This window comes from Dermacentor albipictus, chromosome 3 (assembly GCF_038994185.2).
Source record: "Dermacentor albipictus isolate Rhodes 1998 colony chromosome 3, USDA_Dalb.pri_finalv2, whole genome shotgun sequence".
Taxonomy (NCBI): Eukaryota; Metazoa; Arthropoda; class Arachnida; order Ixodida; family Ixodidae; genus Dermacentor; species Dermacentor albipictus.
The window spans coordinates 168,028,182-168,055,428 of NC_091823.1; the positions used below are offsets into that span (position 1 = coordinate 168,028,182).

General features: G+C 48.9%; 1 protein-coding gene and 1 long non-coding RNA gene across 2 annotated transcripts in view; one reads left to right on the forward strand and one right to left on the reverse strand.

Annotated features, from left to right (window-relative positions):
- Positions 1–27,247, forward strand: part of LOC135896296 (probable glutamate receptor) — a 101,716-nt gene that overhangs the window by 15,977 nt on the left and 58,492 nt on the right. The gene's annotated exons all lie outside the window — the stretch shown is intronic.
- Positions 1,325–5,030, reverse strand: LOC139057031 (uncharacterized). Its single transcript, XR_011512529.1, has 4 exons — positions 4,889–5,030; positions 3,234–3,383; positions 2,312–2,400; positions 1,325–1,516 (listed from the first exon to the last, which is right to left on the reverse strand). It is a non-coding gene; the product is annotated as an uncharacterized lncRNA (long non-coding RNA).

Genomic DNA, 27,247 nt, shown 5'->3' on the forward strand with positions numbered 1-27,247 from the left:
CCAAAATGGTGCCAAAACAGTAAAAAAGAAGATGGCAAAATAAAGCTAAAACGACTATTACATTTCGAGGTAGGATAATGAAGATTGGTTCATGCGCTCAATCTTCAGCTCACTTCAAACATATTACAATAAATGCTCCGTTTGTAATTATCCTCTCTCTGAAAGGCTATGCTACTCACAGTTTTCATGTAACATATGTTTATAGTTCCCTAGCATGCTAACATATCTTTTTTAGGGCACTTCTGTTAAGACAAATGTTTTGGTCCTTTCAGGTTTGTTTTAAAGGGAGTCTACTGTAATAGGCACAGTACTTGTGCTCACTTACACTTATATTTGTAGAAAATTCCACATATTTATGGTTCTGAGGTGAGCAACTGGCTGGAATCGTTGAGCCATAGCCTCACATACACATGACTGCCTGTACGCTCACGTGAATCTTTTGTCTGCAAGCACAGGTGCAGACAGATTAACGATTCCAGCTATTATTATCATTATGTCATCAACGACAGCCAGTGTCTCCCAGGGCAATGGGCCCTTCAGTATTCTAAAGAGCTTCAACCGCTGAATTGCTCTTTCAACATGGACACGTGCTCGTGCAACCTGCAGTGTTTTGGCAGCATCCTCAGGGGAAAACTGTGTTTGCTTACGCAGAAATGGAGGCTGCACAACACCGATCCCCATAGCAGCACATCTACTGTCAATATTAAAGCCCTTGTCTACCATGATGTCATCCTTAAAAGGCTCTAGTCTGCCCAAGATATCTGAATTATCCACACACGCTTTATCAGAGGCACGACCTCCAAAACAATCACTCAAAAATGTGATGAGTGCACCTGGAGATACGCCAATCAAAACTAACTGTGTGTACCCCTTTGTAGTGGGAATAAGTCAGAATGCGGCAAGATGCACAGTGAGATTTTTCAACCTCTACTTCTGTGCAGTCAAGCACAATTCTGACATCCCTGTACGCTACAAAGCACTGAGGCTGATTCTGTTGCACTTCTGCCTTGCTCGGCCATCGGATAGCTGCTTCCAGGACAGCTGCCAAGGGGCGTATTGTGCCATAAAAATACCGGTGTACTGTAGCCTCAGATACTGAAAATAATGTCCCTAAGCACCTAAAAGACAGAAATGTCTTAAGGCGAACAAGCACCATTGTTACTCGCTCTAATACACTTCTTTCTGCATTCAATTCATCAAATTCGGCCACAGCATCAGCAATAGTCCTGAGAAGATTCATATCTTCTACACCTGTGAAGGCTTTAACACAAGCGTCACTGTGAAACAGATCAATTAGAGTTCTGCTAGCAGGGGGTGCTGTATCTGTATTAACCTGCACCGCCTTGTGAGAAGCAGCAGTCTGGCTCTCGTTGAACTGCAGGAGGGTCTCGACAGCAGCGCTTTCCAGGTTTTCAAACTCTCTTGCGTGGGCAGTAAGGAGGACAAGAGCCTCAGCGGCATCATCTTTCCTTGTATGTTCAGTGACGTTTCCGCTGCTTTCATGTTCCGATGGTTCCTGATAATACAGACAGATAGTGGAATGACAAGTTGCACGGAAAAAGGCAATAGAAACAACTTTTCTTTTTGGCTGCACGCAACAAATAATACATATCTCGAATAGAAAATTACACACTACAAATGTTTCTGAATCTTGTATTACAGCATATTGAAAAAGTTTGCACGGAGACACGAGGACAAGCCGAGAAAAAAGGTTGAGCGCTAACTCACAACTAAAGTTTATTCAAAGGCATGCATGAGTAAATAGGAAAATCAAAACAAAACAAGGCTGTCATCATAAACATCACGTGTTAGCCCGTGTGAGTTGGCCAAGAACCGAAACTCTATCACAGAAGCAGACAGAAGCCTTTCATAAAAGTATCGGCAGAGATGTGTGCGTCAGTCAGACTTCGGTCCGCTTCTCTAACAGGGAATTTCGCTTCTTGGCCAACTCACACAGGGTAACACGTGATGTTCACAATGGCTGCCTTGTTTTGTTTTGGTTTTCCTATTTATTTATGCATGTGTTTGAATAAACATCGGTTGCGAGTTACCGCTCGTCCTTGTTTTCCTTGGCTTGCTCTCGTGTCTCTGCACAATCTTTTTCAATATGCATTTCAACCAACTAGCCAAACTCTCTGCTCCCTGTAAACAGCTCATGCTAAAGTGAGTTATGCATTTCAGAATGCAATAGTGTTTTAGCTACTCTTGACTTCGTTTGGGTATCGAAATGGTTTGCCTTATGTGCTCAGTTGTGAAGCACGCCATATGAAGCTTTGCAAACTTTGCTACATGAAGTTGAGCTCAAACTTACACAGGCTGGGCTTCCACTTTCTGAATTACCCTGCGGTGATGAGCAAGGAATCCTTGGTGCGACATTATGCGGGTTGAGAGTAGGGAGTCCTGAAAAAGAGCATGAAAATGTCACACTCATTAGGTGTAGGTTCTTTGCCTGCAAATAAAAAGAATGGCTATAGCTTGTTTAATTCACATCACGAGTGAAATTAGTGGCAAACAACTGATTCACCAATAAGAAAAGAGTGTTGCCCACTTTGCAGAAAATGAGAATGTACAAAACCAAGAACCTCCAGGAAACAAAATTTAGAAGGATGTTTTCATGAACTTAGTGTATAAGAAGCATCATATTCCATGGGTGCTAAGAATAAAATTTGAGTAAAAACCACTCTAACATAGCAGGCCAGGCAAGAAAGTGCGTTGCACACAAAAATTTGGGAACACTACCGTTATTTTCACACACCATAATAGATTCAAGCGCAAGTTAAAGGGAGCCTTTAAATAGCATAACAAGTGACACGTGCACTAGCACTCCCTCAGTAAACCTAACATGCGATGAAATTGATTTTCTTGATGCCACTTGATTTTGCCTTGTCTTTTGTTTGGTGCTAATGTGCAAAGCTTTGCTTTAGGCTGTTGTACGTGTGTGTGTTCACATGCCCGATTAGGATGTCTGATGAAGCTGCATCATTTCCTTTTTGGCTGTTTTCTTTGTATTTTGAGCTCTTTTCATGTATAATTGCAGTTTTTCAAATAAACGTACAGTTGCGAGTGAGCGCTTGTGTTGTGCTGTTACCTTCTTCTATGTCTTCGTCTTTAAGCGCTCGTCTATATGAACATGTACCAACAGCCCAATTCCTCACGTTAAAACAAGTTACCATTTCACTTCATAACCATTTCAAGACAATTTGTCAATTGATATTTTATAAAATGTGGCCTACTTGCTGCTCTTGCTGATGCCCGGAAGGCTCTCTCAGCCGATGCCTGGCTCCTGGCTGGATCATTGCTTTCAAGGCTCCGCACAGGTAGACACCGTGACGGTGCTGCTGTTTTCTTCAATTGTCGCCGGGCTGGTCGCCACATTTCTGGTGCTTTGAAATATGAGATCACAGTCTAAGTAACATATTTCCCACGGTGTCATTTGGAGGCACACATTCTGTATGCAACTAAGATGGGCAGATAACTACAACCACTACTGAAATCAAGGGCAGAAAATAGTAAAAGCTTATAAAAGGGAAAGTAAGAAAATGAATAAAAAGATTTTTTCAATTTCAAATGTACCATAAATCTGTACTCAGTTCGAATGAGTGTATGGGTAGACTTTTAATACCTTTTAAGGACTACTACTGAAAAGTTACAATTGTATCATAGAAAGTTCCCATGAAAGCACACAAAACGACACTTTTTGATCTTCACAGCTCTATTTCAAAAATGATAGCAATGGCCAAATGAATCCTGCCATCACTAAGTGCATATTGGGCTCAGCAAAGACTGGATAACAGTCACAGTTGTGCAACTAGGTAGCCAATACTTATCTGCTTATTTTCATCCTCCCTAATTATTTTCAATGGTTTTAACCTTTATGAAATATATTATCCTCTATTATTTTTAACTTTGATAACAGTGTGCGAGTATAATAATCCATCTTACAGAACCTGTTTAGGTCTCAAAACATTCACATGCACCCAGTTCTGGTGCATGCTGAACAACGCAGCAGAAAGAGTGACAAAATATCAGGGAATTGATTGAAAAATATTCAAGAAGCATTGCACATAGAAAAGTTTTGCAGACTGGATTAGTTTCGAATCAATAGTTTTCAAGATTGTGATTGCAATGTGCGGCATAAGTGAATAATTATAACAATAATTAACAAAATAACTCGCACTATGAATTCTGCACAAAGCTGTAAGAATGACAAATCATACAGGGAAATGTGTATGTATTAATACCAGCACATCAACCGAACTAAATATTTTCACCACTACACGCATTTCAACTGCAATATATTGATACATATATATAGATATTTTTTTCAATTTCACTTGAAAGCATCAGCTCAGCCTGCGAGCGCCTCCACAACCATCGAGTAGCGGCCTCTAGAAATTCTGATTTGATCTAATAACTCTACAAGGGAGTGCTGCAATAAAAGCATTTCCTCCCGGCTCCATAGCTTAGATGATCAAACGCAAAGCACAAGTTAGCTCACAGCTGCTGCACTTCGATACAACGGAATGGCAGAAAACGCTGGCGCCTAGCATAAATGGTTTAGTGCGTGTTAAAAAAAATGAAGTAATCAAAATTTATCTACCAAGGCATGTTTGGAGGCATTATGTTTTTCTGGCAGGTAAAAGCCCAGTAATCCAAGCAATTTCAACGCGTGCATACTAACGGCGACTGTGAGGCGGTCTGGCGGTTCGTCACAGCTGACAGCTAGCAGTGATGTTGATCAGACATTAAAGAGCGCTATCGAACACGACATAATGTGCCCCACGAAAGAAAACGTTCTCCAGCTAAAACACCGCTCAACACAAAAGTGGTCATGGTGTGCGCCCCTCGTTAAGACACAACATAATACAAGTAGAAAATGTTCACTCACCAGTTGTACCCCAGAAGAAATCTTCGGGAACAAAGTGAGCGCTGCACACCTTCATAGTTTTCGTTACAGGCTTGCCAATTCGCAGTTTGGCTGTCCACTCCTTTTTCATTCGTTCGTCGCAAGGAAACGAGTGAAGGCTTACCTCGCCTTTGACTGCACGGTGTGTGCACTGAGGCACACAGCACATTTTGTTGCTCTTGTACGTCTTGCCCATTTCAGGAAAAACGTTACCCGTGAAAACAGCGTCACTGCGAAAGGGAACCTGTGCCTCAGCTGTCTAGATAACTGCAGACCTTGAAATACCGCTGTAAAAAGCGACCGAACGCAAATACAAAACAAAGGCTCCAGCGCAGCACGCTAACTGAACACGGGCGACGCGGGTGCGAAACGCGGGTATCCCCTCGTTGAGGGTTACGACGGCTGCCGCATGGCGTCGCCACCATCTGTGAAAGTTGCGAATACGTTCAAAACATGACGGTCCGTCGGCGGTTCATGGGGCTTAGCGCCATCTGTATGTGGTGGGAACACTTCCGGCGGAAGAAAAAATAATGTGACGCCATGTCCGTTAAAAGAAGAAGTGACGTCATTTTGTTTTCGAAGGAGCGAAATTTGGTTTGTTGTCCTTCCTTTCGAGCTATATATTCAAATGCCCCGCCATTGTACTTGATGGACGTTTCGAGCTTTCAGCGTGGAAAGCGATGCATGAAAAGGCCAGCCGTACGGTTGTCGAAATCGCATCCCTGCTCAGAACATACTTTCTTTGGAGGCCAACGATAGAGTGCTGATCCTATTGTCGGATGCCAAGCCCGTCGGCCAGCGCAGTCTCACGAAAACAACTACACAATTATCTGGCAGTCGTAACCCACTCCTTTTAACTGAACAGATTAAGAAGTGATGAAGCTACCCGCGTCACCAAATTCAGACAAACTTCGACAAACAAGAAAGCACAAACTTTGAGGGGGGCGTATTTCAACAGGTGAACTTTACGAGTGCGCCTTTCTGCCCATTTCAAGACGTGCATTGCATTGCGAGTGATGGTGGCGTCAACGCCCCCTGTAGCGATGGCCGCTGAAAAAAAATGCATTTATGAATAATAATCAAATTAAACTTGTATTTTCTTAACTCGTCACGAATATATGAAATTGCCTAGGAATTTTATTTTCGTTGAATGAATCTAACTGTGTCTCGTTTGAATTAAAAAACGCGTTTTTCTTTCCCAATATTTGTTCCCTCCGAACATAGTCGCGCTTCAATCGCTGCTCCCATAACCCCCCATGCTGATGTCAGTGACAATCTGTACTGAACCGCTTTTCACCCGAAGCTTCGCGACCTATTTGAATCGACCTTGGATCGTCATTCACCGATTCGCCTGTCGCTAGGCAACGGAAGTAAGCCGAAAAGTTTAATTTAATTTATACGCAGATATTTTCACTTTTCCGGGAAAGAATAAAAAATAAAATAAAACAATTTCTGTTATTCTCATTTCACATTATTTCCCTGTCGATGCTCGCGGCAGCAAATGGTGGGCGTTAATCCTATATCGTGACGTATTTCCTGTTTCCACGTTTTGCCGACGGTCCGGTCTTCCTTTCTCTATGGGCGTCTTGCGCTGGAGTTTGAGGTACAGTAGCGGCGCCTGGTGGCGGCGCGCGAAACGTTGACCTGGGTAGTACCGGCGTGGATAGTATTGAGCCCTAGCTGTGGCGAAGCGCATTTCTCGCCCGAGTTTTGCATCGACTCGCACTTTTTTCTGCCCCGTTACGAGCACGGAAAGGCTCGTCACTTCTCACAGATAACGCCGACCATGCTGAGAGCTAGCCGCAGCCTATAGTCTAACGAAAACGGACTTTCCGTGAGACGTAATGCTGGAAGCAGAACGAATCGGCGACGCCGATCCGGAGAGACCTAGCTCAGCCTCGAGAAAGCGTCACCGTCGTTACTTCTGCGTCGCGGGCTGCCATGGACAAGAAGGCCTGAATCCCAACATCAGATTCTACCGTTTTTCTTCAAGGCCTCACGAAACAGAGCGTCGGGTGCGCTGGATAGCTGCAGTTCGTCGCGCTGGGTAAGCGAAACTTCGCGCCATGTTGACTGCTTCGCCTGTCTTGAAGCTTGCTTAATTATCTGCGTTATAAAATTTGGTCTTTGTGAAGTGAAGTGAAGTTTATTTCCAACACCGAGTCGGAGGTTCTTGGGCGAAAAGATGTCGCAGACATCTTGAGAGTGCCCAAGGACCTATTAAACAGCAGCAGACAGATTGCAAAAATAATTATCTGAAGTGCTGTACAGAAATATAGGCATGAAATATAATAGACGCAACGCAACACTTTTAGTGCACAACATAATTGCATATAATACAGATGTCACAAAATCCCTATAAGCACATGTGCAAAGGCAAAAAATAATTTTATACATCAAAATGAAGTATATATCAAAATAGCAAAATAAAGATGTTGTTCGAATGGTCCTTACATGTTTAAAAGCATATTTCGCACATGTTTCTTGAATTCATATTCTGGTAGTTCGAGTTTGGTACAAGTTAAGAATTTGTTCAGTATTGCTGGTATCTGGTATTGAAGAAGACATTCTCCTTAGCTTGTACGGGAAAAAGGAACTGGTAAGGGTTGATTACGGAGAGAGTATCGGGGGGAGCTATCAAATGAGTGCTCATAAAGCTTCTTCTTTTTTTGTATAAAGTAGTAGTTTATATGCATAAAGATCACTTGCTCTAGTGATATCGTGCTTTATGAACAGCTGATGAGTACGCCTACAGTCCACCTACAGTCCCGACGGCAGACCGACATAGCAGCAGGCATGGCTGGTGATTCACGATTCGTTAATAATTCTACTGGTGCGAAGTTGTGAAGTGACCAGGTGTGTGCAAATGACCACGCGTTGTTATTAAAAAGCTACATCAAGCGAGCAGCGCACGAGCTCGCGCGGCAGCGCGATTCGCACCTACGTTACTGCGAGCTCATATGCAATGCATCAGTTATTTATCAGTTGCTAAAGGGACAGATGGCCGCTTCTGCAGTCCAGGCATAACTACTTGTCGAGCGGCATGCAATCAACGAAGATTGCAGGAGGCGCGCGGTTTCGCGGCATGTCGAAAGACCGCTGCCGTCGCGGCGCGTACCGTCGTGCCCTCGAGCTGTTCTGTACACCTGATGTCTGCTTATCGCTGCTGCGAATTCATTTATAGCAAGCATTTCCTCGCGTTTGTGCGCCTGAATCTAGCAGCGTGCAACGCTTACGTTTAAGTTCAGCTTCGTACACAACTCGTTTCGCTTGCGATTGACACCGCGCTAAATCTTCGCCGCTTATGTCTTAAACGGCGTACACGCGCCATGCCCTGAAAAAAATCTTTGGTGCCCGATAGTCGCTGCAAGCCATAGTACAACAAAACCGAAAGTGGCGGGTCCATATTGTAAACGTGCTTTCCAAAGCAGACGACCGAGCTTGGTACTACCCAGTTCAGGACAGAGGGCGCTTTTTAGCACCATTTTCGCAGCGCCCCCTGGGCAATGCAAGAGCCCCATGGTTTGTCTTTCACGCCGGATTAGCCCGTGACGCACTCGTTGCCTACGCAGTGCAGCTTAAACTTGTATCAACAGTGCTTACTCGCCGCCTACTGCTTCGCTTGCGATGGCACCAACTACGAAAACTGCTGTGCTAAGCGGCGCAGAAAGGCAACAACGTCGACGGGCGACTCTCGCTTTGGCCCGGCGACAGATGGCCAGCGTGAAGCAGAACGCCTTCACGCGTTCGCCGCGCACGCTGCGAACTCTACCACGGCGGGCAGCCACCTTACTAAGGCAGCGCAGTGATCCGGATGCTTATTTCACAGACGTGAGTTCGTATAACAGGAATACAGGCACCAGGCACGTACCAGGGGAGGGGGGGGGGTGCCCCCTCCCCTCGAAATTAAGCGGCATAACCCACCCCCCCATCCGCCCACGCCACCACTCTCACACATATTCCTAAAGTGCCGACAAATCAATCGACTCGGCGCTCAACATTTTGCTGCCTTATACAGCGAAAGCAGTGTGTGACTAACTTCCGTAGTTTTTTTTTTCGGCGTCCGTTAACAGAAAAAAATCATAATGTGGGCCGATCCTGGTGATAGTGCAAGAAGGGTCCAAGATCAATGGTACATACCCCTGTGGACTCGGAAACCTATAAGGCGCCCTTCGAAATCTTCGGGATGGGCCCACGTATGGGGAGCGCGCTTAACGCCTGCTTCACCTCCGCCGCAGGGGGGCCCGGTAATGCAATATTTTCGGCATCGGCCTACGTATGGGGTGTTGTTAATACCTGCTTCACCTCCACCGCAGGTCGGCCTGGCATTGCACTACCTTCGGGATGGACCCACGTATGGCGAGCGCTTAACACCTGCTTCACCCCCGGCGCGGATGGACCCTGTATTGCAATATCTTCGTGATCGGCCTACGTATGCAGCGCGGGTGGGCCGGGTATTGCAATATTTTCGTGATCGGCCTACGTTCGGGGAGTTCTCAATGCCTGCTTCACTTTTGCCAGGGGTCCGGCCCGGTGTTTCACTATCTTAGGGAGCGACCCACGTTTGGGGAGGGCTTAACGCCTGCTTCACCTTTGCCACGGGTCGGCCCGATATTGCACTATCTTCACGCCGACCCGCAGTGGATGTGAAACACTTTGCTTTTCGTTTGAGAGCTGTGTTTGTCAGCCTTCGCTGCCATTCCATCTTCACAGAGTAGAATAGTTGCCCATCCAATCCAATCCAATCCAATGTCAATTTTGAAGCGAAAAGCTTCCCTACGCTAGTCAGCAGCCGGCGTATGTCTGAATTGGCTCCGTAAACGTGTTCGGAGTCGGCGCAGGTGGCCGCGCGCTATGCGTCATCGTTTGACGTTCGTCGCAAGCGCGTGTTTATCGCGGAGGCCGACTATCTAACCGCTTTCCAGAGAATAGGCGTGCGCGTTCAACATGGAAGGAGAAGAGAGTGATGCTACCGATACAGAGAGCTGTGTTTATGGCTCTACAGAAATCGCAAGACAATGTGCCCAACAATGATGAATAAAGAAGTTTAATAATCCTGCATAACTGATGGTATATATCATTGATAAGCAATTTGCATAACTACACAAGGTACACGCATAGCATAACCATAAGCTAACCAAAGCATATCCATAAGTGAAACCATAAGCATAACCATAGGCTAAATCATAAAGCATAACCATAAGCTAAACCGTAAGCATATCCATAGGATAAATCATAAAGCATAACTATAAGCTAAACCATAAGCATCACTGAAACTTTTCGCTTCGAGATATCCAGGCTTAATCTTAGCTAAGCCCCAGCCAATATTTTTTCACTCCTCCTGGATAGCGGTAGTTATCGCCATCTTCTGGGGTGTGGAGGCCAGTTTCCTCATCGATTCGGTGCCCGCGCGATTAACTCAAGATCGATTCAGTTGTCACCATCTATTGCAGCAGGAAGGGCGTAGTTTATTGTTTTAATTATAGTATTTTACTTATAATGCCCAACACAATTTTTATTTCACCATCGATTCAACGATCACGCACAACGCTGTTGCTTCGTTAGGTCAACCTTCTTTGTTTAGACTAATCCAGGGGCCAGGAAAGGGACTCGGTTCATAGCCAGCTGGTCTGTATGCTTGTGGAACGAGTTGTGGCCGGAGAAAACGGAAATTGCGTTTAACTTTTCCTTTTGCTTCTTTATTTCCTCAAGTCACGGCTCGCCGCGACGCTGACAGATCCTCGGAACCATACATCCGCGATATGCGTTAGATAAGGTGGAAAATAAAATATCGCGAAACAGCGTCCAACTTCAGACATTGCAATAACCATTCAAACCATAAGCAATCTGACTGTCACCTGTTACCTCGTCTGGTTTTTCCCTAACTGTACAGCACTTTTCGAGCAAAACTGGAAACTGGGAACAAGAGTCGCAAGGAGATGAGAAATTAAGCTATCTACTAAGGGAGGAAGCCAAGGTGACAGCCAAAAAGGGAGGAAAAGCGAAAACTGTTTGTAAAAATATTCATTAATCAACAGCTTTTTATTTAAAAAGGAAGTAGAAAAAACGACGCCGAATATGGAGAATAATTCCGTGTGTTTTGAATGACGCTTCCACAGTTACCAATCGAGCCGCCTGGCGTTACCACTTCCCTGTTGTGCTAATGTGGTGTTTTTCTAACCTTCCGTGGTGGGCGCAGTACGTCTAGAACCGCAGCGTCCTGCTTTCTACGCGGTTTTACGGGACTCGTGACCACGCATCGTTACGTAACTTCCCAAATAACAACACGAGTCGCTTTTGGCACTTGGTAGAGCAGTAAATGAGGGATCCAAAGAACTGTGATTGTTGCAAAAATATGAATTTCTCTGTAATTCTTCCAGAGCTAATTCAAAAAACGCTACTAGAAATCTTTATTTTCCACTTTCGCTTGGTAACTTGTTTTTGGCAAGGTTCTTCCTGCCCATCTTTCATGCGCTGTAGTATTTGGAGACGATGCCACCGCTGTCAACCAGATGTTGGATCTGGAGGACGATCCCAATTGCTGTTTCCCACATCTTTGGACCTTGCCGTTGAGTGCATGAGTTGGCCGAAGTTGAGGAGGACGTCTTGATGAGAACTGGAGGTTTATTTACATTATTTACAGTGAGAGGACCAAGACATTAACAGTCATAGAGTCATCATGGGGCGGCAGCAACTCGGACGCAGCGGCCCGTGCCAAGAAGCTCGAAAGAGATGAATGAAGGACTGCTCTGTTGCTGCTCCCGGTCTCTGGCTTTTAAGCCCTTCGGTGTCGCGAAGTCACGTCACGCTCAGCCAATCGGCGAGCCCGCTTAGGTGACGCCATTTTCGGCCAATCGGCGAGCCCGCTCAGGTGTCGTCATTTTCAGCCAATGGTAGGCGCCAGTGCGACTGTGTCACACCCGGTGTAGAGAGTCGCTCCTTGGGCCCCAATTGTCCGAGGGCTTACTTCGCTCTGCGGTATTGCCTTCGCGGCTTGCAACTGCCCTCACAAAGGCGGATGGGGGGATAGCTGCCAGGCCTTCATGGTGCATTACAGCCGTCTTGCTTCGGGACCCACGATACTTGGAACAGTGCCAGGCTCTCGCTACACTTTCGGGAAGAGTCAAGCAGTGAATAGCTCCAGATGCGGCACACGAGGTGGGGGACGCCAACTTGTTTGCACGTGCCACGCATCGGGAACGTGGTATACGTGCTTCTGCGCTCCTTAATTAGGCATGACGCGATTCGATGTGGTCTGGTGAACTCGAAGGAGGCTCAGGAAAAGCTCCCGTATCTAACAGCGCGAGTCCATTTGATGTGGTTCGCTGCTTGCCAAGTAAAAAGAGGTGTATCTCACCGGCGTACCTGTGAGATACACGTTATTTCAGTTCTCTTTTGCGGGCTTATTGGTATTTATGGCGAATGGTTTGCGGGTTAATGGTATGTATGGCGAATTATTCATATTTGTATTGGTAAAAGTACCCTCCCCCTCATTTGCATTGAAAAGTTACCGTGAGTTGCCCCCCCCCCCCCCCGAAAAAATCCTGCGTATTGAGGGTGCCTGACAGGCACCCTCAATACATTTGCAGCAGTCGTGACTAGCCAAGGACGAACAACCGCAGCAGCATCTATACACACGAAATCGGCAGCAACGGACGAAGCTGGGGCCATAGCCCTGGCCATACGCGCCGGGAAAGCTAAGGGCCACTCGGCCTACGTGCTGACAGACTCGCAGGACGCCTGCCGCCTCTTCTTGGGGGGGGGGGGGGGGAGGTAGTTACCCGGCTGCGTCTTCCGCATCCTAGGAACGGAAATCATCGTGGATCATTGCGTGACCTGGTGTCCGGCGCATACGGGGATAGCGGGGAACAAACGGGCGGACCACTTGGCTCGAGGCATGACAGGCCGAGCCGTGCGTCACACCGCCCGAGAGAACACCTCGACGCCTGGTGCGCCAAGAGAAATCCTCGAATTAGAAAGGCTAAGCAGGCGAACCAAAGCCCTTCCTCACCCATACCTAGACAGGAGGCAAGCACGGGACTGGCGCCGCCTGCAAAGAAACACTTTCCCCCATTTATACAGGCTACACAAAATGTACCACAGCAACACAGTAAATGTAAATACAGCAACAAATGCCCGCCGTGAGAAGGAACACCGACATTAGAACACATAACATTACAGTGCGCGTTACGTCCGGCGGCTGCCACCTCGCCGCTGCTAGACAACATTCTCCCTAATTGGTTGTGGGAGGCGCGACTCGCGGAAGTGGAATTGGGAAGCCAACTGGTGACCCTTGACCAGGCCCAGCGAGCCGCTGTAGCCAGCGGGGCCCTGGAGGAGGGGCTCCACGCACCATAACCACACAACCTATACAACAATAAACGTTTACTCTCGCGTTCCTGAGGCTGAGTGCGTCGTCACTTGAAGGGACCCTGAAATGATTTTGACGATTTTCGACAAACGTAGTGAGTCGTTAAGTAGGTCCTTTTGACCATTAATTGACGCATCTAAGAGCCCCGCGCAAAGCGTGTTACTTATTATAAGGATTTAAAAATGTACATTGCTGCCGATCACAGCACACTGCACACTGCGGAATTTTCAGCCGCGCCTACACATATGACGTAAATCATACAATTGACGTCAGTAGGACGAACTATGCGATTGGCGGCCCAGGGCGCGTCATCGATAATCTTTCCACCTTTATGGTGAACAAATGATGTTCCTAATAGTTGGAATGTTATCAGAAGCGCAAATGTGAATGGTCTGCACGGTGCAGCCACCTAGTGACACAGAGCTCAACCGCACACAGTAGCAGTGACGAAATGTATTCTTCTTTGCTGTTGGTGTAAATTTTTCGCAGGAGCGTAATCCTTAACATGCTGTTTTCGCAAATGATTAAAATGTTTTACTCTTGGTTAGAGCAATATTAGCGCTTTGTTTGGTTGGTCAAGATCTGCGCCAACAAGTGGCTGGACCGTGCAGACCGATCAGGCCGTTCACGTTCGTCTATGCTAAAGTTCCTTCATCAGCTTGAGTTGATGCCTCCAGCCATCCGCGGAAACGCCCAGCTCAGCTGTGATTACCGGAATACCGACAGCTTCGGCGAAGCGACAGAATGCTGGCAACGCACGCTGCCTCGGTAGCTCTCGCTTGGGGTCGACTGCCAAGCAGCTGGCGATGAGTCTTGAGAGGCTTCGTGCTCGCTCCTAGAGAACCGGAAGTCGACGACACGACGTGTCATTATGACGCAGAGCCAGTGAAGGCGGAGCTTAGCCCCGATCACTCGGCGAACGAGTTGAGAAAATGTATGACTATGGAGTACGGTAACTTGTGATTGTCCGTAGCTTTCGCACTATGAGACGTTTTACACAAATTGTGGTGCGAATGTGTAAGTTTAGCTGTACCCTAAGCGTCTACAAAATTTGTCCAAACTGTTTCAGGAGCCCTTTAACTGGCTGCAAAAGGCAGTACGGAGCCGGACCGAAATTCTCGTACCACTGCCGAAGCGACTCGGTGGCAGGACGCCGCTCGCCAACAGAACGCAGCGCGAAGCATAGCTCCAACACGGTCGCCAACCCACCTGCCATGGTTGCTTAGTGGTTTTGTGTTGCGCTTCTAAACAAGAGGTCGCGGGATGTAATCCCGGCCACTGCCACCGCGTTTTGATGCGGACGAAATGCAAGAACACACCATGTACCTGTGTCTAGGTGCACGTTAAGAACCCCAGATGGTCAAAATTAACCCGGAGTCCCCCACTGCGTCGTTTCTCATAATAAGGTCGTGAGGCGCTATTACGTAAAGCTATTCCAAACTTTTCTATTCAAAGGGCGCTATAATGTAAATATATTCCAAACTTACCTATTCCAATTCTGCAATCAGCCCTCCGCGATTGGTCAAAAACATTTTCTGGACTACACCCACTTTACTTGTCTGACACGCGACGTCACGAAGACTGTGATAGCTCCCCATCTGATATGACGTGCTCAAGCTGATTGTGCATGGTTCGACAGAAGAAAAGAAAAATAGTTATTTCTGATTTGATGCCTTTTTGGCGATTAGCCCTAGGCTATTGGTCAAAAGTTTTTCAGGCTACACCTACTTCGCCTGCCTGTCACGGACATCACAAAACCGCGAAATCTCACCACGCCAAAGTGACGTGAACGCGTAAAGATGCATTCATATGCTGAACAGAACTTTATTTTTTTCTGAATAGCCGCAGGCTGCCCGGTTCCGAAAGGAATAAAAGATGGCTGCCGCCGATCGCTCAGGCATTGGCTACTCGCACGTGCCGGAGAGCATGGGTTTATTTGCGTACAATAAAACTTTTTACGTGGGCGTGTGATGTTTTCGAGCACTTTCAGCACGTTTACGACCTAGTTCTGCCAACTCTTCCTTGCTGAGCATAACTTTTAGCGGCAATCTTAACCTTCCCTTGCATACCGCCGCGATTTTCGACCAGCCACCGCAAGCTCAGTAACGGAAAGCGGACCAATCACAGACGCGTGCACCAGCCACAGACGCCGGCACCAGCCTCTTCATCCGGTTATTGATATTGTTACGTAAGAAGACGCAAATGAAAAGCTATATACAAGTATATTTACAACGTAATACGCCGCACTTGGCCAAGAGGCAACAGCCCGCGCTAGCCTCCAATCGTTGTCGTCGTCTTCGTACTGCTCGCCTCTTCGTCATCGGTAATACTATTCCGTAGCACTACCCCCGGCGGCAAAAGCGCCGTCCCGGAGCGACTAAAGGCCGGACTTGGAAACAGTGTAGTAGGCCTTGAGCCTACTGACGTGCACAACATCACTAGGTGCCACAGTAGATGACGAGGTTGAGCTCACAGGGGCAATTTCGTACGTCACAGGCGTCACCTGGCGCAGCACGTGGTAGGGCCCTGTGTATCGCGAAAGGAGCTTCTCTGAAAGTCCGACGTGACGGGAGGGCGACCAGAGGAGCACGAGCGCACCAGGCGAAAACTGTACGTCACGGTGGCGGGCGTTGTACTGACGCTGCTGAGTGATTTGCGAGTCCGTCAGTCGAGCACGGGCAAGCTGGCGTGCATGGTCGGCGAGAGCGATGGCGTCGCGCGCATACTCGCTTGTTGAGATCGAAGCAGGAGGAAGTGCCGTGTCAAGGGGCAAGGTCGGTTCGCGACCGTAGAGCAGATAAAAGGGAGAAAATCCGGCGGTGTCGTGCCGGGAAGAATTATAAGCGAATGTGACGTAAGGAAGGGCAATGTCCCAGTCGCGGTGGTCCTTGGAAACGTACTTTGACAGCATATCGGTAAGAGTACGGTTTAACCGCTCTGTCAGGCCATTGGTTTGAGAATGGTATGAGGTAGTCAGCTTGTGTTGAGTGGAGCAGGAACGTACAATGTCGGCGATAACTTTCGAGAGGAAGTTACGACCACGGTCAGTGAGCAGCTGTCGCGGGGCGCCATGAAGTAAGATAATGTCACGCAAGAGAAAGTCCGCGACGTCAGTGGCGCAACTGGTAGGGAGAGCCCGCGTGATAGCGTATTGGGTGGCGTAATCAGTTGCGACTGCTACCCATTTGTTCCCAGATGATGACGTGGGAAAGGGACCGAGGAGGTCTAATCCAACACGAAAGAACGGTTCCACAGGGACAGTGATCGGCTGGAGATGACCGGCAGGTAGCACCTGAGGTGTTTTCCGACGCTGGCAGGTATCGCAGGCAGCAACATACTGTCGGACGGAGCGAGCGAGGCCAGGCCAATAGAAGCGGCGGCGGACGCGGTCGTACGTGCGGGTTACGCCAAGATGTCCTGCAGTAGGTGCGTCATGCATCTCAAAGAGCACAGTCTGTCGTAGATGTTTTGGCACGACAAGAAGAAGATCAGATCCGTCAGGAAGGAAGTTCCTTCGGTACAGAATGCCGCCCTGGAGGACATATTGGCGAACGGATGCGTCGGTAGGTGTAGAGCGCAGACGCTCGATGAGTACTCGCAGCGATAGGTCTCGGTACTGCTCATCGGCGATGTTAGCGAAGGCAGACACAGAGAAAATGCCGTCGGCGGTACTAGTGTCGGCGTCGTCAGGCTCGTCTACCGGGTAGCGAGACAGACAGTCAGCGTCCTTGTGTAGTCGGCCAGATTTGTAGGTGACAGAGAACCAATATTCTTGGAGGCGTAAGGCCCAGCGACCAAGTCTTCCTGAAGGGTCTTTCAATGAGCATAACCAACAAAGCGCGTGATGGTCTGTGATAACGGAAAAGGGTCGGCCATATAAGTATGGGCGGAACTTCGCAACCGCCCAAACTAGGGCCAGACACTCACGCTCTGTGATGGAATAGTTGCGCTCCGCGGGTGAGAGGAGCCTGCTGGCGTAAGCGATAACACGGTCTTTGCCGCGCTGGCGTTGTGCCAGTACTGCGCCAATTCCGTGACCGCTGGCATCAGTACGAACTTCGGTAGGCGCAGAAGGATCGAAATGGGCCAGAACGGGAGGCGTTGTGAGAACGTCGATTAGATGCGAGAATGCAGAGGCCTCGTTATCGACCCTCTGGAAAGGAGCGTCTTTTTTCAAAAGCTCGGTTAGTGGTCGTGCGATGGCCGCGAAATTTTTCATGAAACGGCGGAAGTAGGAACAAAGGCCGATGAAGCTGCGCACATCCTTGACACACTTCGGAACAGGAAAGTGCGTAACAGCATGGATCTTGCCTGGGTCCGGTTGCACTCCGTTCGCGTCAACGAGATGCCCAAGGACGGTAATCTGGCGACGGCCGAATTGGCACTTCGATGCGTTCAGTTGCAGACCGGCGCGACGAAAAACGTCCAGGACTGCCGAGAGGCGCTCGAGGTGCGTAGCGAACGTTGGGGAGAATACTATGACGTCGTCCAAGTAGCACAGGCATGTGGACCATTTGAAACCGTGAAGAAGGGAGTCCATCATGCGTTCAAAAGTGGCAGGAGCGTTACATAGACCAAACGGCATCACTTTGAATTGATAAAGACCGTCCGGAGTTACAAAAGCAGTCTTCTCGCGGTCGAGATCGTCCACAGCAATCTGCCAGTAGCCGGAGCGGAGGTCAATAGAAGAGAAGTAGCGAGCACCATGGAGGCAGTCAAGGGCGTCATCGATCCGAGGTAGGGGATACACGTCCTTTTTGGTAACCCTGTTAAGGTGCCGATAATCCACGCAAAAGCGCCATGAGCCATCCTTCTTTTTTACCAGTACAACCGGTGACGCCCATGGACTACATGACGGTTCTATGATGTTATTGGCAAGCATTTTGCGAACTTCAGCGTGAATAACTTGACGCTCAACCGGTGACACTCGATACGGGCGGCGATGAATAGGAGGGGCATCGCCGGTATTAATGCGATGTTTAACAGTTGTAGTTTGGGCCAAAGGACGATCGTGAAAGTCAAAAATATCGTTGTAGGAAAACAGAACGCGGTAGAGCTCACGAGCGTGCTCGGACGGCATGTCGGGCGCAATCATTTTCTGTAAGTCGGCGATGGTGCAAGTTGTCGACTGAGATGGTAGAGGAGGATCGGCTGAATGGCTGTCTACCTCAATAGATGCTATTGAGTGATCTTCGAATGAGCAAAGCTGGGCCAGAGACATCCCGCGTGGCAGCACTTGTGTCGTCAAGCCAAAATTGACCACGGGCAGGCAGACGCAATTAGCCGTAATAGATAAAACGGTATGAGGCACCGTGATCCCGTGTGTAAGGAGGACGTCTTGTATAGGAGCCGCGATATAGTGACCGTCGGGCACTGGTGGGGATGACACTAGGTCAACGTAAGTCAGTGCCGTAGGTGGCAAGCGAACAAAGTCGACGGAACTGAGGCGACTGGGGTGTGGTTCAGCGGGATCCAGAACAGGCAGGTCAAGGCGGAGAGTACTGGCGGAACAATCAATTAGAGCAGAATGTGCGGAGAGGAAGTCTAAGCCGAGGATGATGTCATGGGGACAGTGGGCGATGACCGTGAATAGCACGACTGTTGAGCGATCGGCGAAGGAGACGCGGGCGGCACACATACCAATTACGGGGGCTGTTCCGCCATCGGCGACACGGACAACAAGCGTCGTGGCGGGCGTGATTATTTTTTTCAGGCGGGTACGAAAGTCCGCGCTCATTACCGACAAATGCGCCCCAGTGTCTATAAGAGCAGATACAGGAACACCGTCGACTTGCACGTCAAGAAGGTTCAGATGAGTGGGCAACGTCAGTGGAGGATTTGGCGGCGTAGGGAGCAATGCAGCGTCACCTCGAGGCGCTGCATCATTCAGTTTTCCGGCTGGGAGCGGCGTCCGAAGGGAGTCGGCGAAAAGGAGCGACGGGGCTGGGGAGAGCGAGATTGTCGTCCTTGGGGCGAAGGTGAACGAGAATAGGGGCGGTTCGGCGCAGGAGAGTCAGTGGCGGCATTATCGGAGCGTGCGGCATAAGGACGAGAAGGGCCACCCGAGGGGCGAGAATAGGCAGTATAAGCAGACCGGGTCGGGGAAGTCCAGCGACTTCGACAGTGCCGACAAATGTGCCCGATGCGACGGCAGTGAAAACAAATGGGCTTGTCGTCAGCAGTGCGCCATTCAGCTGGGTTGCGGAAACGTGGTGGGTAAGACGATGCGGGACGGGGCGGAATCGAAGAAGCCGGATGGGTATCAGGGTGATGGGCCGAGCAGATGGTGTGAAGGCCCATGTTTTCGAACTCCTGGCGGACAACTGCCTGGATCAGGGAAACCGTGACTGCCGGTGCGTTGGTGGGGCTGGAGTCGAAGGCAGCCGGATAGGCGGCCTCAATCTCACGCCGAACGATCTTGGTAATATCGCCGGTGTTGTTGGGACGAGGAGCGTCGGCACAGGAAGAAGTCGCTGGGGTGTTGGGCAAACGGGCACACTGCTGATCGATACGTCTGCTTTTAGCGAGTTCCAGGCGGCGGCACTCTTTGATAACAGCATCCACTGTCGCGACGTTGTTGAACACGAGCAAGTTGAAGGCGTCATCGGCAATGCCTTTGAGGCTGTGGGATACCTTGTCTGACTCAGGCATGCGTGCATCAACTTTGCGGCACAGAGCCAGGACGTCCTGAATGTACGTGACATAGGGCTCTGTTGACGTCTGCACACGGCCGGAAAGCGCCTTCGGCGCGGCAAGTTTGTGACCGTAGGGGTTGCCGAACAAGTCTCGGAGCTTTTGCTTGAACGAATCCCAACTGGTGAGCTCCTCTTCGTGCGTCCGAAACCAAGCTCGAGGTGTGCCACCGAGGTAAAAGACTACGTTGGCGAGCATGATAGTAGGGTCCCACCGGTTATTGCGGCTGACGTGTTCGTACAGGCTGATCCAGTCGTCGACGTCGTCCCCATCTTTGCCAGCGAATACGCCAGGATCACGAGGAGCAGGGAGAGAGATGTAGGTCGTCGAAGTGGCAGGAGGGGTCGGAGGCGGCTGGGTCGAATTGTCATCGCCGGGAGCCATGAAGCTAGGCTCGACGTACCGTCCACTGCGAAGCTCTGTGACGAGGTACAGGGAACGTCCACCTCCACCAGATATTTTACGTAAGAAGACGCAAATGAAAAGCTATATACAAGTATATTTACAACGTAATACGCCGCACTTGGCCAAGAGGCAACAGCCCGCGCTAGCCTCCAATCGTTGTCGTCGTCTTCGTACTGCTCGCCTCTTCGTCATCGGTAATACTATTCCGTAGCAATATTGTCGCGGCCTAGTAGAAGACGGGAAAGCCAGCGTAGAGGACGTATGGAAGCACTTTATCAGAGCAGTCAACGCGACGTCGTTGTCGTCTCCGTTTTTCCCACTCGCGCGCTACTTCAGCGTCGTTCTCATCGCCTGGCACATACCCGCAGTGACCATATATAGGATGTGGTATTTGCCCCACTTTGAAAAAAAAGGGCATCGTCCCGATGCACCAACGTCCGGAGGCTGTGCACAGACGGTGCAAAGTCGAGGTCATGAGGAAATGTATGGCTTCATACGAAGCAGCTGCACAACCTCGGGCAGATGCCGCCGGCGTTTGGAGCAGTTATGGCTGTCGAGGACAACTTCATAATTAACAACGCTGATGCGGCGCAGAACTGTGTACGGGCCGAGGTATCTTCGCAGGAGCTTTTCAGACAGCCCCCGCCGACGAATCGGAGTCCAGACCCACACCTGGTCACCTACGTTGTACGTGACGGGTCTGTGTCGAAGATTGTAGTGTCGGGCATCGTATTCCTGTTGTGCTTTGATTCGCAAACGCGCAAGCTGCCTGGCTTCCTCTGCGCGTTGCGTAAACTCCTCGGCACCAGTCTCGTCGTCACCGCACTCGTGCGGCAGCATTGCGTCCAACATGGTTGTCACTTCGCGTCCGTAAACGAGGTTGAAAGGCGTCACGCGTGTTGTCTCTTGGCGAGCCGTGTTATATGCAAATGTAACATATGGTAAAATCTCGTCCCAGTTCTTGTGGTCGACGTCGATGTACATACTCATCATGTCTGCCAGAGTCTTATTCAGACGTTCTGTCAGCCCACTAGTTTGGGGATGGTAAGCCGTGGTCTTTCGGTGAGTGGTACCACTTAGTCGCAACACGGTATCCAGAAGCGCAGCCGTGAACGCAGATCCTCTGTCTGTGATGACCACTGCGGGAGCGCCATGCCTTAGGACGACGGCTTCGACAAAAAAATGGCGCTGCTTCGGCTGCTGTTCCACGTTGGATAGCACCTGTTTCGGCGTATCGCGTAAGATAATCCGTGACGACTATTATCCATCTATTTCCGGCAATAGACAGTGGAAACGGACCTAAAAGGTCCATGCCAATTTGTTCGAACGGCGCTTGCGGTATCTGAACAGGATGCAGCAGTCCAGCTGGCTTGCCGGGTAGGGCTTTGCGGCGCTGGCAATCCAGGCATGTCTGTGTGTAACGTTTCACGATCGACGCAAGTCTCGGCCAATAGTACTTTAGCCTAATTCTTGCTAATGTCCGAGTGTAGCCCAAGTGACCAGCGGTCGGCTCGTTGTGACAGGTGTGTAGGACTTCGTCGCGAAGAGATGCGGGAATGACGAGTAGGTAGCTGCTGCCACTAGGTGAAAAGTTCTGTTTATACAGAACGTTGTGGCGCAAGCAGAATGAACGCAGCCCTCTGGCGAATAACCTCGGCACGCTGCCTGTTCTTCCCTCAAAGTAATCAAAAAGAGGAACCAGTTCTACGTCCTCGCGTTCGTGGCGTGAAACGGCGACAGTATCTAGCGCGCCTAAAAAGGCCGTGTCATCATCGTCGTGCACTGCAGTCTGAACAGGAGACCGAGAAAGGCAGTCGGCATCGGTGTGTCGTTTCCCTGATTTGTAGACAACCGTGAAGTCGAACTCCTGGAGACGAAGACTCCAGCGCGCTAGCCGACCAGCTGGATCTTTTAAATTAGTCAGCCAGCAAAGTGCATGATGATCACTAACAACGGTGAAACACCGACCATACAAATATGGCCGAAATTTCACGACGGCCCACACCAGTGCGAGACATTCTTTTTCTGTCGTGGAGTAGTTTGCCTCCGCTCTTGATAGCGTCCTGCTGGCGTAAGCAATCACTCTTTCGGCGCCGTCCTGCCGCTGTACAAGCACTGCGCCGAGGCCGACATTACTAGCGTCGGTATGAAGAATCGTAGGAGCGTCGTCATCAAAATGTGCGAGCACGGGAGGCGTCTGCAGGCGTTGCCGTAGGTCGTGAAATGCCCGTTGCTGGTCTTCACCCCATACGAAGGGGACATCTTCTCTGGTTAGATGCGTTAATGGCCATGAGATGCGCGAAAAGTCCGCGAGAAAGCGTCAGTAGTAGGCGCAAAGGCCTAGGAAACGTCGCACGGCCTTTTTATCTGATGGCGTTGGGAAATTAGCAACGGCAGAGGTTTTATCAGGGTCAGGTCGGACAGCTTCACGACTGACAACGTGACCGAGAAATTGAAGTTCTTCAAAGCCAAAATGGCACTTTTCAGGTTTCAAAGTTAGACCAGCTGAGCGTATTGCTGCAAAGACCGTCTTTAGTCTCCGTAAGTGTTCCTCGAACGTGGCGGAGAAAACAATCACGTCGTCGAGGTACCGCAAACAGGTTTGCCATTTGAGACCTGAGAGTACCGTGTCCATTAGTCGCTGAAACGTTGCTGGCGCAGAACACAAACCGAAGGGGAGCACCTGAAATTCATAAAGTCCGTCGGGCGTCACAAAAGCGGTCTTCTCACGGTCTCTCTCATCAACTTCTATTTGCCAGTAGCCGCTTTTCAAGTCCATCGACGAAAAGTAACGTGCGTTTCGTAGCCTGTCCAGTGAATCGTCGATACGCGGCAGCGGATAAACGTCTTTCTTTGCGATCTGGTTGAGTTTTCCATAGTCGACGCAGAAGCGCAGGCTACCGTCCTTTTTCACCAACACGACCGGCGATGCCCAAGGGATGCCCAAGGATGCCCGGGGTAGGATTGCCTCATGCTCGGCACCCCTTCGCGGAGCCATACCTCGAAAACGGAATCACCTTCGTTCGTCGAAACTTCTGTTCACCGGTACAGTCGCCGCCTGCTAGGCCTGACGCCCGAGTTCAACCCTTTGCAGGACCCTGCTGGAACGCGTCTACCTAATTCCGCCATGGCTACTGCAACTCCATCGCAAGTGACGCTGCACAATCCTAAGATACCAGAAAGCTTCCATGGCGACGCTTTTGAAGATGTCCAAGATTGGCTTGACCAATTTGAGCGTGTCGCCACTGGGGCTCCCAGCAAAAGCTGTCTAATGTCTACTTCGCGCTTCAAGACAGCGCGCGGACGTGGTTTGTGAACCGGGAGCGAAGTTTGACCACATGAGATGCCTTCCGCACCCAGCTGCTAGACACGTTCACTAGTACCGACAGAAGAGACACTGCGCAGTGCCTACTCGAATCCCGTATTCAAAAACTGAATGAGAGCGTTGCCATGTTGGCAGAAGATATGGCCCGCCTTTTCCGCAGAGCAGACCCTGAGATGGCCGAAGAAAAGAAGTTACGCTATCTCTTGCGCGGAGTGAAGGAGGAACTGTTTGCCGGACTCGTGAGGAACCCACCGACGACAGTGATCGAATTCACCAAGGAGGCTACCGCTATAGAACGGGCACTAAAGCTACGGTACCGCCAATATGATCGCGCGAACTCACCGGTGAATGCTTCAGTTCTACCTGAGAGCTACGGCACGTCTCTGCGTGAAGTCATCAGGGAGATTGTGCGAGAGGAGATCCGGCAGCTCGGGATTTCTCCTATGGCACCAGCGGTGGCTTCTGTCGCTGATATCGTTCGGGAGGAAGTTCGAGAGGCCTTTTCGTCCTCCGACCGGCAGGCGGTGCCGCCACAGCTAACCTACGCGGAAGCTGTCTGTCGTCCACCTCCCGTGACTTCGATGCTGCTGACACCGTTGACCACTACGACGCAGCCAGCACCGCCACCCCCGACGCCATATTTTCGCCAGTCACAGCCGCCACCAGCTATGCCGTATCGCCGCCAGCCGATCGCTGCGCCTCGGTCTTACGGCGAATCCCCTGTGAGCTACCCGCTTCGAAAGACCGATTTGTGGCGCACCGCTGACCGCCGGCCGCTGTGCTTTCATTGCGGCGAAGCTGGACGTGTTTATCGCGCGTGCCACTACCGCGCAGCCGGGTATCCAAGGTTTCCCAACTGCAATTACCCTGTGGTTGATGCTGCACGTACCTGCGACGATAATTCTACAAACTTTCGGCCAGAAGGTTCAGCGACGCCTCGATCACGTTCCCCTTCTCCGGCTCGTTATACCCCGCACCTCCACCAGTGTCGCAGCCTAGTAGAAGACAGGAAAGCCGGCGTAGAGGACGTATGGGAGCACTTTATCAGAGCAGTCAACGCGACGTCGTTGTCGTCTCCGTTTTTCCCACTCGCGCGCTACTTCAGCGTCGTTCTCATCGCCTGGCACATACCCGCAGTGACCATATAGGATGTGGCAATATTCAGTGCACTGGATCGGCCCCCTCAAATCCCTGTACACTTGAGCGTGCTCCTGGCCTCTTCTCAGCCAAAAAGATAAGACAAGCCGCTCAATGTACATTCTAAAATCAAAGAGAGTTCCGGGCACACTCTTTGAGGGAGCACCAACTTGTATCATATTCCGCACTCTTTTCGAAAGTAGATCGACCCTCCTTGAGAGACAGCAGGTCAACTCTTCCTGACAGAGTTTTGTTACTCCACCGCAAGGGAGGGCTAGCACTGTTCCGCAGAGTGCTAATACTCTCCCCACAGGGGTAAGAGTACTGCCCCAGACCGAGTACTTCTACTCCTCCAAGCCGGGTATTTCTACTCCCCCAGAGTGCTTGTGCTCCTTGAGAACAGAGTGCTAGTACTATTCTCAATAGTGTGAAAGCATGATGTAGATCCACGGTCACGTTAGAAGAGATTCACAATACTTACACGTGGGGAATATTTGATTCCTTCATAGCAGCTCCTGCACTTATGCTTGGTGAATGGGATGTAATCTGCAGTCGCTGAGTTACTGAAATGAAACATTTTCTCTCTTGAAAGGTCAAATTTTTATTGATCAGTCACAAGCCAAAGTGAATAATAATTTGAGAAGCATACTGACAAACACATAAAATCAGCCTACAATGATGCCCATGAACTTTCGAGCACATCTTGTTAAAAGAAATAGGTAAATTCTCTGAAGTTTCATCAGTATTACAGCGTAGAAATATCCTTGAATTTCAATTGGCTTCTTCTTTCAAAAATGAAGTATACATTGGAACGTTAAACATAGAACAAACGTGTGCAAACTCACAGAGTATTGACACTATGATCTAAGAGAAATATGCGTTACAGTACTGGCCAGCAAATGCATGCTGGCCAGCAAATGCCAGCAACTCCTGCCCTTATGCTTGGTGAATGAGATGTAATCTGTAGTCGCCGAGTTGCTCAAACGAAACATTTTCCCTTTCAAAAGGTCAAAATCTTTATTGATCAGTCACAAGACAAATTGAATAATAATTTGAGAAACAATGTGACAAACAAATAAAAACAGATTAAAATGATGCCTGTGAACTTTAGAACATAACTTTTCATAAAATATAGGTACTTTATGTAAAATTGCACCAGTATTACGCTGTATAAATATCTTTTAATTTCAATTGGCTCCTTCTTTTAAATATAAATTATACAATGGAAAGTTAAACATAGAGCAAACGTGTGCAATCTCACAAAGTATTGACACTATGATCGAAGAGAAATATGCACCACATTACTGGCCAGAAAACGCATTTCTGGCACGAAACGCGTGCACTTATATGGCAGAGGTTACCACATGAGCTGGTAAGCATGGGGCTGGCATTGTAGATAACCTGTGCAAGAAACTTTTGTGTGTGTCATATTTTAAGGCAGCAGCTTATTTGACAATGTCTTGTGCAGCGTATGGATGTTCCTGACTGACAGTACTGTGCATTTAGAAATGTGTTGTATACTCTGATGAGGCCGCAGGTCTAGCTGGTAAGCTTATATTTCACATAAGGTTATTCATGTATAGGCTGGACCTCATTGTTTCTAAGTGTCTTGTCATGGTTCTGCGGCAATATCCTGCCCGGTCTCAAGCCGGTACAGAGGCGTGTTATATTTTCTATTCGGTAGGCCTCCTCACGAAAGTAGTTTCCTGGTGCTGTTGGGATTCATTCGTTACACTTTCTCAGAAACAAATAAAATTAAATTTGCATAATTATCTAGTGTTTAGCATATGATTATAAAACTGTAAGGAGCATTGGCATTAAAATCTTGCCCACCAAATTTCTTGTCATATATGACAACCTTTAATTTCCATTACAGTAAGAATGCTGTACTTCTGGGGAGCAGCTTGCACAATTACATTATCAATTATTGTGACTCGTTGAATATGCAATCTAACTAAAGTATAGCATGGTTCCAGATCTGAACCAAACATCAGATGTGATGAATATGATGCATCAAAGGCGACATACGCTTAAGTACAGGCAGGCAAGTGCAAGAAAAAGACAAGCAAAGAAGCAAAACATAAATTGATGATGGCACCATCCTGTTTCACATATCTCTTCCAAGCGCGTGGATTTTGCATGCGACTATGCATATACTTGCACAATGAACCAAGTACCTGAAACCAAAGCTTTTTTCCTACTCAAGCGGTGAAGATGCGCGAAAGTAAGAATAATTATCGCACTTCACAGAATCTTCGTCTCAAAACAAGTACATTTGTTTCCAGAAATTTACCATGTGCAAAAATGCTTCAATTTTATTTTGCCTTATAAAAATTATGTTGGCAGAAGCCATAAAACTGAGGGGCTTTTGCTTAACACTATATGTTCACATCCGCCAATTGATGAACAA